This window comes from Vigna angularis, chromosome 5 (assembly GCF_016808095.1).
Source record: "Vigna angularis cultivar LongXiaoDou No.4 chromosome 5, ASM1680809v1, whole genome shotgun sequence".
Lineage (NCBI taxonomy): Eukaryota > Viridiplantae > Streptophyta > Magnoliopsida > Fabales > Fabaceae > Vigna > Vigna angularis.
The window spans coordinates 30,751,853-30,764,383 of record NC_068974.1 but is presented as its reverse complement, the minus strand read 5'-3'; positions in this window follow the sequence as shown (position 1 = coordinate 30,764,383).

Below are 12,531 nucleotides of genomic sequence, written 5' to 3'. Positions count from 1 at the left end.
AATCAATACATACATCCTAGTCATCAAAATCCAATTGAGGTAAAATTTCATTTTTTACTAACCTCAACATCCTTTCTTTGGATATGTGACCCAATCTTTTATGCCATAAGAAAGCAGAACATTCCTTTCCTGCGCTAGAATTTCTATCAACAACATGTTCAACATTAAACAGGGATTCAGAAAAATTAACATCAAGATTTAAACGATATAAATCATCCAATAATGTACCAGAACCATAATAGTACGAAAGTTTATACAAATGAAAAATACCATTTTCAATCCTAAAGTTAAAACCTAAACAATCTAACTTTGCAACAGAAATCAAATTCCTAGCACAACCAGGAACATAGAGACACTTTTCAAGATTCAGACAATAGCCAGTATCTAGAATCAATCTGTAAGTCCCTATTCCTTCTATTCGTGCCTTCATTCTGTTCCCCATATATAAATACTTTTCAGTTCCTTTTATGGGCTGGATTGAAAGGAATCCCTGCATAATATTAGAAACATGAGTAGTAGCTCCAGAATCCAACCACCAGGTATTATTAGGCACTTCAACTATATTTGCTTCAAAACTTACAGAAACATAAAAAGTACCTTTCTTTTCGAACCAAGATTTTCTTTTCGGACAATCTTTCTTGAAGTGACCTACTTTCTTGCAAAAGAAACATTTCTGGTCCTTCTGGATACCGCCCTTATTCACTTTCATTGGGGCTTTGTCCTTCTTGTTCTTCTTTCCTGATTTACCTTTACTGAAGCTAGCACCTTCATGAGTTGTGAGATGGATAGAATGATCTCTCATTTTCTTTAATCTCCCTTCCTCTTGAACCAACATGGCTTTGATTTCTTGGAAGTTCCACTTATCCTTAATAGTGTTATAATTCACTTGGAACTGACCAAATTCAGGAGGAAGAGAGTTCATGATGAACTGTACTAGAAAAGACTCATTCACCTCCATTCCCATTGACTTCAACCTTGCTGCTATATTTGCCATTCCAGTTACATGTTCATGTATGGGCTGTGACCAGTCAAACTTTTTGGTAGTCAGCTCACTCATAAGAGTTCCCACAATAGACTTGTCAGTTATGTCTGATTGTGAATACTCCTTGATCATTTTCATGAATTCCTTTGCGTTTTCCGTTTTGGGCATGGAAGGCTTTACGTTCTCTGCCATAGACATGCGCATCAAGTTTAATGACAACCTGTTAGACCTATGCCAAGCCTCATAAAGAGACTTTTCATCACTTGTACTGGTCTCTGTAATGGCTGCGGGCATTTCATCCATCATAATAGCCATATCCAGGCCTAGAACACCCAGTTGGAACTGGATTTGTTCTGACCAATCGGCATAATTGAGCCCATTAAACTTGACGACATTGTTGCTCAAACCTGCTAAATTCATGTAAGCTGGAAATAATACAGAAGCTCATACATTAATGCTTTGATAAAATTAATGGATTCAAACAAATTACTACACTAGTCATACATTCAAGTTCACCTTTGGGTGACACTTAAACTGATAGGTAGTCAATAAAGTCATTCATTTAAGTTCACCTTTGGGTGATACTTAAACTGACAAATTCCATATATATACTTTAATAAACAATCACTCATACTTAAAACTATATGTATGCTATCTTTGGATATACAAACATATACTAAGTACATGAAATGTTTCACTTTAATGTCATCAATTATAAACCATGGTTCACCTTTGGGTAATCCATAACATCCTTACATCAATGACTAATTACTCTCCGAAATTCAACATAATTAAATTTCCTTCTTCCAAAACATATAATTCATAAAACAAAATTATATCATGCATGTCAGTAAATGTACTTTTCTGATTAAAAGCATTTAAAACATTCGAACTTTTAATTCACGCATGGTTTCCATTTAATGGACAACAATGTTAAAACTTTTTAACACGCAACAGTAAAAGTTCTTTAGTGTGAGAACATGAGAACAACCATAAAGTTGTTTTTATGCTTTAACAACCAAATTAAAACATTTATATGCACGGCTTTCAGTGGTCTTTGCTATAAGAACAATGCCGCAAACCAATAAAGTTATTTTAGTGAATTAAAATTCACGTAACAAAGCAAATTGAAATCTAGGAATAAAAGTTTTCAATTCACGTAACAGAGAAGTTACTTTGGCTTCTTGAATGAATGAAAATTCACGTTCCAAGGAATTTAATTTTCTTTCATCAATAGACCAATTAAAAACAAAAAAAAAAACCGTATGGCTTCCGAGATTCACACAGTACAGCAAATTTAATTCTTTCATGCCAACAAATATAAAATCCCTAAATTTTATAATTCAAAAAATTAGGGTTTTAAAATTTGGGAATATTACCATTCAAGGAGAATCATAAAATTCAGAACCTGGCTCTGATACCACTTGTAAGCTTTTCTTTAATTTTCAATTAAATGAAAACAACACACATGATCTTGAATTTTCATGATACTCACTATTTTCTCATACACAGTAAAGAAGAACTAACCTGTGTCCATTGTGCACTTCTTCCTGTCACATGTTCTCTCTCCTCTTACTCCTCCTTAATGCCTTCTTGATGATATAGAAGTTGTAGGATGGTTTTCTCTGTCAGTTTCTCTTCTTTTCTGAGAACGTTACGTTCTGTATATCTCTTCAGAAACTTAATGTGTCACAACAGAATTAAAACTTTTTCCTCTTTTATGATATTTTAATTAACTTTAATAAAATACCAAAATGCCCTTTTAGAGTGAGAAGAGAGAGATTAATTTTAATAACTCTAAAATAATCCCAATAACTTTAATACTTTAATATTCTAATAATCATCACATTAGAATCCTTACATTAAAATTATACTTTAAATTACATGAACCAATGTAAATTATTAATATAATTTAACAAAGCAATTCTGTTTGTACACCTCCTGGAGCAGGCAATTAGGTTTGGTGTAAACAATTCTGATATGGGTGTCTCATCCTAAGTCTCCAACATCTCGTTCCATTCCACTTTTAATTTTTTAACATTTCATCCTGCACCTCTCATCTTTTTAAAACTTTTATTTTTAATTTTAATAAATAATTTTTCATTTTCTTCTCTTTCTTATTAAAAACACTCTTCATCACCTTAATAATAATTTGATTTAATTTAAAATTTAAATATTATTTAATATAAATTTATATTTTAATAATTATTAAAATATAATTTATATTATAATAATAATTATATTAAAATAATAAAAAAATAATAATAATAATAAATAATAATAATAAATTTGATTTAATATAATCAAATATATTAAATTATAATAAAATATTAAAATAAATTAAGTAATTATTAAATTTTAAATAAAAATAAAAATTTTAAAAAACTTATTTATCAGATATTAAAATCCATAAAATATGCTAATACTTTTATTTTTTATTTAAAATTTAATAAATATTGAATTTTAAAAAAATTATAATATTATTTATGATATTTTTATATTTTGATAATTATTAAAATATGATTTATATTTTTATAATAATTTTATTAAGAAAATAAAAAATAATAACTAAAATAAGAATAATAATAATGAAAATAAAAATAATATTTAAAATCACATTTAATATATTTAAAAAATTAAATTATATTCAATATTAAATTAAATTGAATAATTATTAAAATTTAAAAAAAACAAAATTTTGAAAAATTTGTTAATCGAATATATATCCGATAAGCATATCCATATCCGATAAGTAATTATATTTAAAATTTTACTTTTTATATAAATTTTAATAATTATTTAATTTAATTTAATATTTTAATATAATTTAATATATTTAAATTTGATGAATTATCTTTAATACAAACATTAAAATCTAATTTTGTATGTTAAATTTTCAGGATAAAAATTGATATTAAAAGTCCATAAATCATATTTTCTTCCAATTATGATAAAAAACCTTAAAAAATATTAGAATTTTCACAGATGTTAACCTGTAAATTTTTTTCGTGTAAAACTTGAAACATAAGATTTTAATATATAAAAACGGAAATAAAATATGTGAACTAGCATGACCAAGTCATGAATTTATGCAGAAACTTGAAAACATAGCTATTTAATCTTTTGTTTGTCCTCACATTCAATCATTCTGGTTATCTAAAACTCCTATTCTTGATTCACGAAAGTTACGTTGAAAACCTTGATTCAACTCTTGCTAGTTTTTTCTTTTTACATATGCAAGTAGTGATGGCTGTGAAGGTGAGTTGTTGTTGATTTTTTCTTTGGCAAACTTTGAGATTTTTGGTTCATTATAAATCACTCCGCCTATTAATAGGTTGTAAATGTTTTCCTCTCACATAACGGTGCTCTCTTCTCTTTTTTTTATTAGGTATATTTATTTTCTAAAAGAGTTTATGTTGTTAGATTTTTAGTATCTGAAAATATTTGAAAAGCTCTTGTTTTATCTTAGAAAACCTGTCCAATACATCATGAATAAATCCTTAAAGACATTGAATCTATACGTATTAAGAATCTAGTTTTGTTTGTGTTAGCAAAATGATGAAGATGAAGTTTTGATGATGTCCAAATCAAGTCAAGAGAAATCAAGATTCAAGATGTTATGAAGACTTGTATTGTGATGGAAAGCTTTTGTAATACTCTTAGAAATATGTATAGGACTTAGATTAGAAAAAGAAAAGTGTTTTGTAAAATTACTATAGTAAATCATTGCAACAAAACACTATAGTACTATTCACATGAATAGTAACACTATTCACGTGAATAGTGACGGTTAACGGTAAGAGTATCACACTTAACACGGACGTTGGAGAAACTAGTCGTTGAAGAAAATAGTCGTTTATGACCATTGAAGAAACTAGCCGTTTATGACCGTTGGACAAACTAGCCGTTTATGACCGTTAGACAAAGTAGCCGTTTATGGCCGTTGGTCAAAGTAGCCGTTAAGTTTGTCTTTTAGTAAATGGAAGAGCCTTTGGATGAGTCTATAAATAGACTCTCATTTCCTCTCAAGAAAAACAACCAGAGACACAGAAACTCTTCCCTTGTGCTCAAAATACTCAGAAATTCTTGAGACTTGTGTGTTCTTGTTCGGCTTGTGAAACTCTTGTCTGTGGAGCTGGTGAAGTGCTGCTACGGTGACAGAGGAAATAGCCGGTTCATCCTTGGTGTGTCTAAGGAGGTGTTCGGAAGAGAATCATCCTTCGTGAAGTATTCGGAGGAGGTGTTCATCCTTCGTGAAGTATTCGGAGGAGGTGTTCATCCTTTGTGAAGATTCAAAGGAGGTGTTGTCTCATCTCTTGTGGCATCAAGAGAGGTGTTTTCTAAACTTTTACAAATTGTATCTTTGTGATTGTAGTTTGTAATTGTTTTGTGTTAGTGAAACTGTTTATCTTGTTTTGAGATAAGCGACTGGACGTAGGATTGGTAAGATCCGAACCAGGATAAAATCATCTGTGCAAATTTCTCTCAACCTTACTCTTGCTTTATTTGTCAATATTAATTGCTAAGTAAGTTTAACTGAGTAGAAATTAAAAGGCACAAGTTAGTATTAAAAACCCTCTTGGTTTGTTATCCCACGCTAACCATTCCGCTGCAGCCGCTCCTGACAATTGGTATCAGAGCTTGCTTTGATAGTCATTCAAATGGCGGGATCGCATCAAACATTTGCAGAGGGTGCTTCTATCAATAGACCACCACTATTCACAGGTGAAAATTACGCATTCTGGAAGGTAAGAATGCAAATTTTTATGGAATCTATTGATATAGATATTTGGGATGCTGTTGTATCTGGTCCTTTTGTTCCAATTAACAATATGCAGGAACCAAAGCCCCGTGACCAATGGACTGCTCAAGATAAGAAAAAGTTTGGTAATGATGTAAAAGCTCGTAATATTATTTCATCTGCTTTAACTGTTGATGAGTTTTACAGGGTTTCTGTTTGTAAAACTGCACAAGAAATGTGGGAAGTACTAAGAGTAACCCATGAAGGTACAAATGATGTTAAGAGAGCTAGAAAGAATACCTTAATCCAGGAATACGAGATGTTCAGGATGAAGCAAGGGGAAACAATAATAGATGTTCAAAAACGCTTCACCAACATTGTCAATCATCTCATTGGACTAGGTAAATCTTTCGATACTGATGAGCTTAATATAAAAATTCTGAAATCTTTAGACAGGTCTTGGCAACCAAAAGTGACTGCAATTTCTGAGTCACAAAATCTCAACACAATGACTATGGCGGCATTATTTGGAAAGTTGAGAGAGCATGAACTTGACCTCGGAAGACTAGATGAAGAAGAAGCAAAAGCAAAAACTAAGAAAAAGAGTCTAGCCTTGAAATCTGAGGTTGAAAGAAGCAAAGGTAAATCGGAAGATAAAGACTCAGACGAAGAAGAAGAATTGAGACTCATGATAAAAAGGTTCAACAGGTTCATGAAGTCTAAAGGCAAAGGAAAATTTAGATACGAAAAGAAAGATAATCCAGTATCTTCCTCAAATTACCGATGCTATGGTTGCGGAGAAAAGGGGCATCTAAAAGCAGACTGCCCAAATCAAAAGAAGGGTGAAGAAAATAAATTCTTCAAGAAAAAGAAGGCATACATTGCATGGGAAGACGACAATGAGACCATTTCAGATTCAAGCTACTCAGATGAAGAAGCAAACATCTGTTTAGTGGTGAACGACGACGCTGGAAGCCAAGTAAGTACATCTAGCGATTCTGATAATTCTAGTCAAATTAGTGAAAATGAATTGCATGAAATTTATGCTGCTTTAATAGTAAAATCTGAAAAATTAGATAAAGCCCATCAGAAATTGAAAAAGGATTTCAAAAATTTAAAATTAAATTTTGAAAATATTTCTGAACATAATATAAATTTGAAATCAGACTTTGAAAATATTCTTGAAGAAAATAAGAATTTAAAATTAAATTTGGAAAATATTTTTGAAGAAAATAAAGATTTGAAAAATAAAGTTTTAATTTATGAAAAAGGTAAATTTACTAGTAGTGATAAATGTGCATCTTGTGTTAATCATAAGAAACTACTAGATGAAACAACCTCAGGAGAATGTAGTAAAACTAATGAAAATAAGGTTGTTAAAAATAAGTATGTTCCTAGAATTACAAATAAACATAATCATAGAACCCGTAGAACTTGGGTAGAAAAAGGAACAACTTATAGGAACACAAATGTTGTATCATGCTTTTATTGTATGAAAAAGGGTCATACATCAAACAAATGTAAACTTAAGCATTATGGTGTTCCAAGTGGTAGATATATTTGGGTTGTAAAATGATTTCAAATTTTCAAATTTTCAAACTAACCCAAAGGACCCATACAAAATAGTTGGGTACCTATTGTTTAAAATTTAGAATTTCTTTAAAACAATATTTAAGAAAATATTTTTTTAAAAAAATTGTTTTTATTCTAAATATTTGAAAAGAAGAATTAAGAAATTTTTATTCCAAGGTAGATAAAACTATTTTTTTTTAATATCTTCTAATATATAAAGCATATATAGTTTTAAATCGGAAAACATTTTATGTGTGCATGTTGTCTTTAATGAAATTGTAGACCTTGAGGCAAAATCTCTTGAGTCAATTGAATTATATTCAGGCAATGATGAAGATTTGTAGAAGACAACAAATGAAGCAAAGAATGATGACAATCCTCAAGATGAAGATCTCAACAATGTTTTATAAGCTCTTTCTCCTAAAACTATTTGCTTTAAATATCCTATTGTGCATGTTTGAATGAATCTTTAAATCTGAAATATTTTTAGCTCATATGCATACATACTTTTATTAAGGGGGAGTATTATCTTAGGGGGAGAACATCAAACACAACTTTTTAATTATGATCAAAAAGGGGGAGAAAATGTTTAAAGCTTATTTGCCTATTTGTGCTTATTCACTAATGCACCTTTTCTTCCTTAAGTTGTGTTTTAAATACAGATTATTACCAAAAGCTTTAAATCAAGGAGTTTTTGATCATCATCAAAAAGGGGGAGATTGTTAGCAAAATGATGAAGATGAAGTTTTGATGATGTCCAAATCAAGTCAAGAGAAATCAAGATTCAAGATGTTATGAAGACTTGTATTGTGATGGAAAGCTTTTGTAATACTCTTAGAAATATGTATAGGACTTAGATTAGAAAAAGAAAAGTGTTTTGTAAAATTACTATAGTAAATCATTGCAACAAAACACTATAGTACTATTCACATGAATAGTAACACTATTCACGTGAATAGTGACGGTTAACGGTAAGAGTATCGCACTTAACACGGACGTTGGAGAAACTAGTCGTTGAAGAAAATAGCCGTTTATGACCATTGAAGAAACTAGTCGTTTATGACCGTTGGACAAACTAGCCGTTTATGACCGTTAGACAAAGTAGCCGTTTATGGCCGTTGGTCAAAGTAGCCGTTAAGTTTGTCTTTTAGTAAATGGAAGAGCCTTTGGATGAGTCTATAAATAGACTCTCATTTCCTCTCAAGAAAAACAACCAGAGACACAGAAACTCTTCCCTTGTGCTCAAAATACTCAGAAATTCTTGAGACTTGTGTGTTCTTGTTCGGCTTGTGAAACTCTTGTCTGTGGAGCTGGTGAAGTGCTGCTACGGTGACAGAGGAAATAGCCGGTTCATCCTTGGTGTGTCTAAGGAGGTGTTCGGAAGAGAATCATCCTTCGTGAAGTATTCGGAGGAGGTGTTCATCCTTCGTGAAGTATTCGGAGGAGGTGTTCATCCTTTGTGAAGATTCAAAGGAGGTGTTGTCTCATCTCTTGTGGCATCAAGAGAGGTGTTTTCTAAACTTTTACAAATTATATCTTTGTGATTGTAGTTTGTAATTGTTTTGTGTTAGTGAAACTGTTTATCTTGTTTTGAGATAAGCGACTGGACGTAGGATTGGTAAGATCCGAACCAGGATAAAATCATCTGTGCAAATTTCTCTCAACCTTACTCTCTTTGTTTGTCAATATTAATTGCTAAGTAAGTTTAACTGAGTAGAAATTAAAAGGCACAAGTTAGTATTAAAAACCCTCTTGGTTTGTTATCCCACGCTAACCATTCCGCTGCAGCCGCTCCTGACAGTTTGTGCTTTTGTCAATATTTATAACAATCTTAAGGAGTTCAATGGGTTATGTCATTGAATATAATGGATTTTCCACTCTACTAGAAGAGTACAATGATGCTAAGTAAATATTTGATTCAAATGACACAAAATTCACTGGTGGTTATGTATTCAAACTTAGGATGATGCAATTACATGAAAATTAGTCAGACAAACAATTATTGTAAGATCAATAATGAAATATTCGTTTGTTGCTCTTGAAATGGCTAATAGTGAGGTTGAATGGTTGAAAAACTTCTTAGCAAATATTCCACTAGGATTGAAATCAATCTTATCTGTGTCAGAATATTGTGATTCTCAAAATCAACAATAGTTATAGCTAAAAGCAAGAATTACAATGTAAAGAACAAACATATATGATTGAGACATAATTTGGTGAAACAACTCTAAAGAGTAGAACTATTTCCATTGATTATGTGAAGTCATAACAAAATCTAACATATTCTCTTACAAAACCCCTAGGAAGAAACATAGTTTTAGAAACATAGTTTTAGAAACATCGAGGGGAATGAGACTTAAGCCACTTGTAAACAAACAAGTGATGATATAATCCAACATTTGTGATTAGAGATCCAATTAATAAGGTTCATATGGGTAAAATAAAGTATTTTGTTAGTTTTGATAACACTAAATTGATTTTACATTAATTATGTCCATTTCTATGATGTTTGTGAAAGTGTGAGCGATTGCATTATTGATAAGTTAAACTTGGTAATTAAAATTCTATGTGGTGTAAGAATTTTAATTTAAACAAAGTTTTAACATATCTTTTAAGGGTAATGTATGATTTACCTGATGAAATCACCTATATGAGCGTTAAGTGGGATCGATTGTATGAGACCTTAACATAATCTCTAGAACACTTATGAATATTAGGCACACACATGACCTAGGAAGCGCAACACAGTGATAACACAAGAATTTTGAGGGTGTATTGTAATTGATAAACCGCTACCACACGTTAAGTATCTTTGGTTCATATAGTTTGTTATACCAACTACACTTTGTGTTAAGTTTCTTAATCTAAAATTGTTATAAAATAAAGCTTTGAGAATATATTACAAAAGCTAACAAATAATTAGTTGCAAATTTTAAAACCCCTATTCTTGATTCATGAAAGCTACATCGAAGACCTTGGTCCAATAGTTTCTAGTTTTTTTTTTCTTCCGGAAGTTGTGATAGTTATGAAGGTTGACTTGTTGTTGGATTTTTCTTCAACAAACCTTGAGATTTTTGACCCATCATAAACCACTCGTCCACCTATAAATAGGTGTCCAGTGCTTTCGCCAAAATCACTCAACTCACATCTCTCTCACATTTCTTTGGTTTTCTTCTCTTTTTTTTATTCTTATATTATCCTGAATATTGAATTCAAAGAAGTTTTTATTGTATCTTGAGAGACTTGTACTGTAGATAAATTCTTAAAAACAATTAAATCTACACACTTTAGTAATCAAGTTTTATTTGTGTTTTTCTTAGTATTTACAAGATAACTTAATTTCATATGTAACCATTCTTGTTTGAATTCTGGTGTGTTCAAGAATCAAGTTTTGTTTGTGTTTTTCTTAGTATTTACAAGAGAACTTACTTTCATCTGTAACCATTCTTGTTTGAATTATGGTGTGTTGCTGGCTGTTGAGACTTCCGGTTTGGCAGAGAAGTATCTGAACGGAGCTCTAACTTGCACATCATACTTCTTACAGAATGGTACCCAAAACTTTGCAAATTTGGAGGCTTCTTGAAGAGCGTAGAAGGTTAGGGGTGAACAACCATCGTCAGATACATAACAAGCAAGCTTGTGAAGTGGGTAATCAAGTGCTAACAAAGACAACACAGTGTTCACCGTGATAATAGGTGGTTCAAGCATAGGGTCTGCTGTTGTCACAAACATATCCACTGATGGAAGCTCCTGCACACTGCTCACAAAATTCACTAATACCAACAAAATTCATATGCATAATCCAATTACAATGAATGCAGTAGTATATACACTAAAAATTCCTTAATTTTTTTATGTACAATTAGTCAAAAAATAACATCTTCTAGTACATCTAATACTTTCACACTTAGGCTTTGTTCACTTGAATAGATTTAGAGAAAAGCGATTGAATGGATTTGAAGGTAAGCTTGTTGTTTATTTGAGTGGATTTGGGGGTAAATGAGAGTGAATTTCGAAGTAAAATTTGTGAGAATTAGTGTAGGATTTGATTGATGTGACCAATTAAAAAAATTTAGTTCAAAATCCACTCTCACTTACTTCCAAATCTACTCAAATAAACAACAAAAATTTTACCTTCAAATCCTCTCAAATATATTCAATCACTCTCTCCCAAATCTATTTAAGTGAACAAAGTGTTAGGAATAACTCTTACTTGCACCGTGTTTACCATAATGAGATATAAAGACTTTTGACATAAAATATTCATAAATTTAAGATTTTTTTGGCTTCAAAACCTTACAATAAGTTTGGATCTTTCTTCATCTTTTACTAATGTGATATTTCCAACTGATCTTCAATTCCTAGTACTTCTTTCCCTAATCATAGTCCTAACATGTAATTCTATAACTTTAGTAAACAAATAGTCCATACCCTTTATCAACGACGGTGATCTAACATCTGATCCACAGTGTATGAATATTTTAGTGACCATAATAGCAACAGTTGATGATAATTAAATTGGCAAGGCAAAGTGAGCTGAAAGCACTAGCTATATATATATATATATATATATGACTGAGTAAAGGGTTTACCTTTGCAAGAGACGATCTGGGTAGGTTTTGATTACTGCTGGACTCCACTGAGTGGTGAGAGTGAAAAACCAAGAGATGGTGAACCATGACTCATAAAAAAGCAACAAACCAAGGGAAAGAGTAGTTTTTGACAGAGATAACTCGGTAACCTAGCAGCAACAAGAGGAGAATCAAAAGCAAACTCTCTGTTACCCTTTTGTAATTGTGCTTGTACCAGTTCTTTTCATATATAGAGGGGGACAAAGTTTTGGTTCGCCATTGATTTGAACCAAACTGATAAGGAAAAAGTGTGTTCTTATAAGCCTTATCTGTAACAAATGACAAATAAATTAATGGGTGGTTTACCTATACTCCTATAATTTACTAATTGATCACTTATCAAATAACTAAGATACAAGAAATTATGACACATCGCACTTATTTATAGTGGACTTTTATTCTCCAGTTCTTTGTTTTTATTTTATGGCATTATGGTCAATTCTTTGAGGGTTTTATTAATTTATTTGCATTGATTTTCCAGTTACCTAAAGGCAATTTCGTAGTTTTAATTAGCCTCTCTTACGCATGAAAGAGAAGTACAAGTGAAATTCTTTGACCAAGATTACATATATTATTAGTACACGACTCTAACACAAGATTGATGG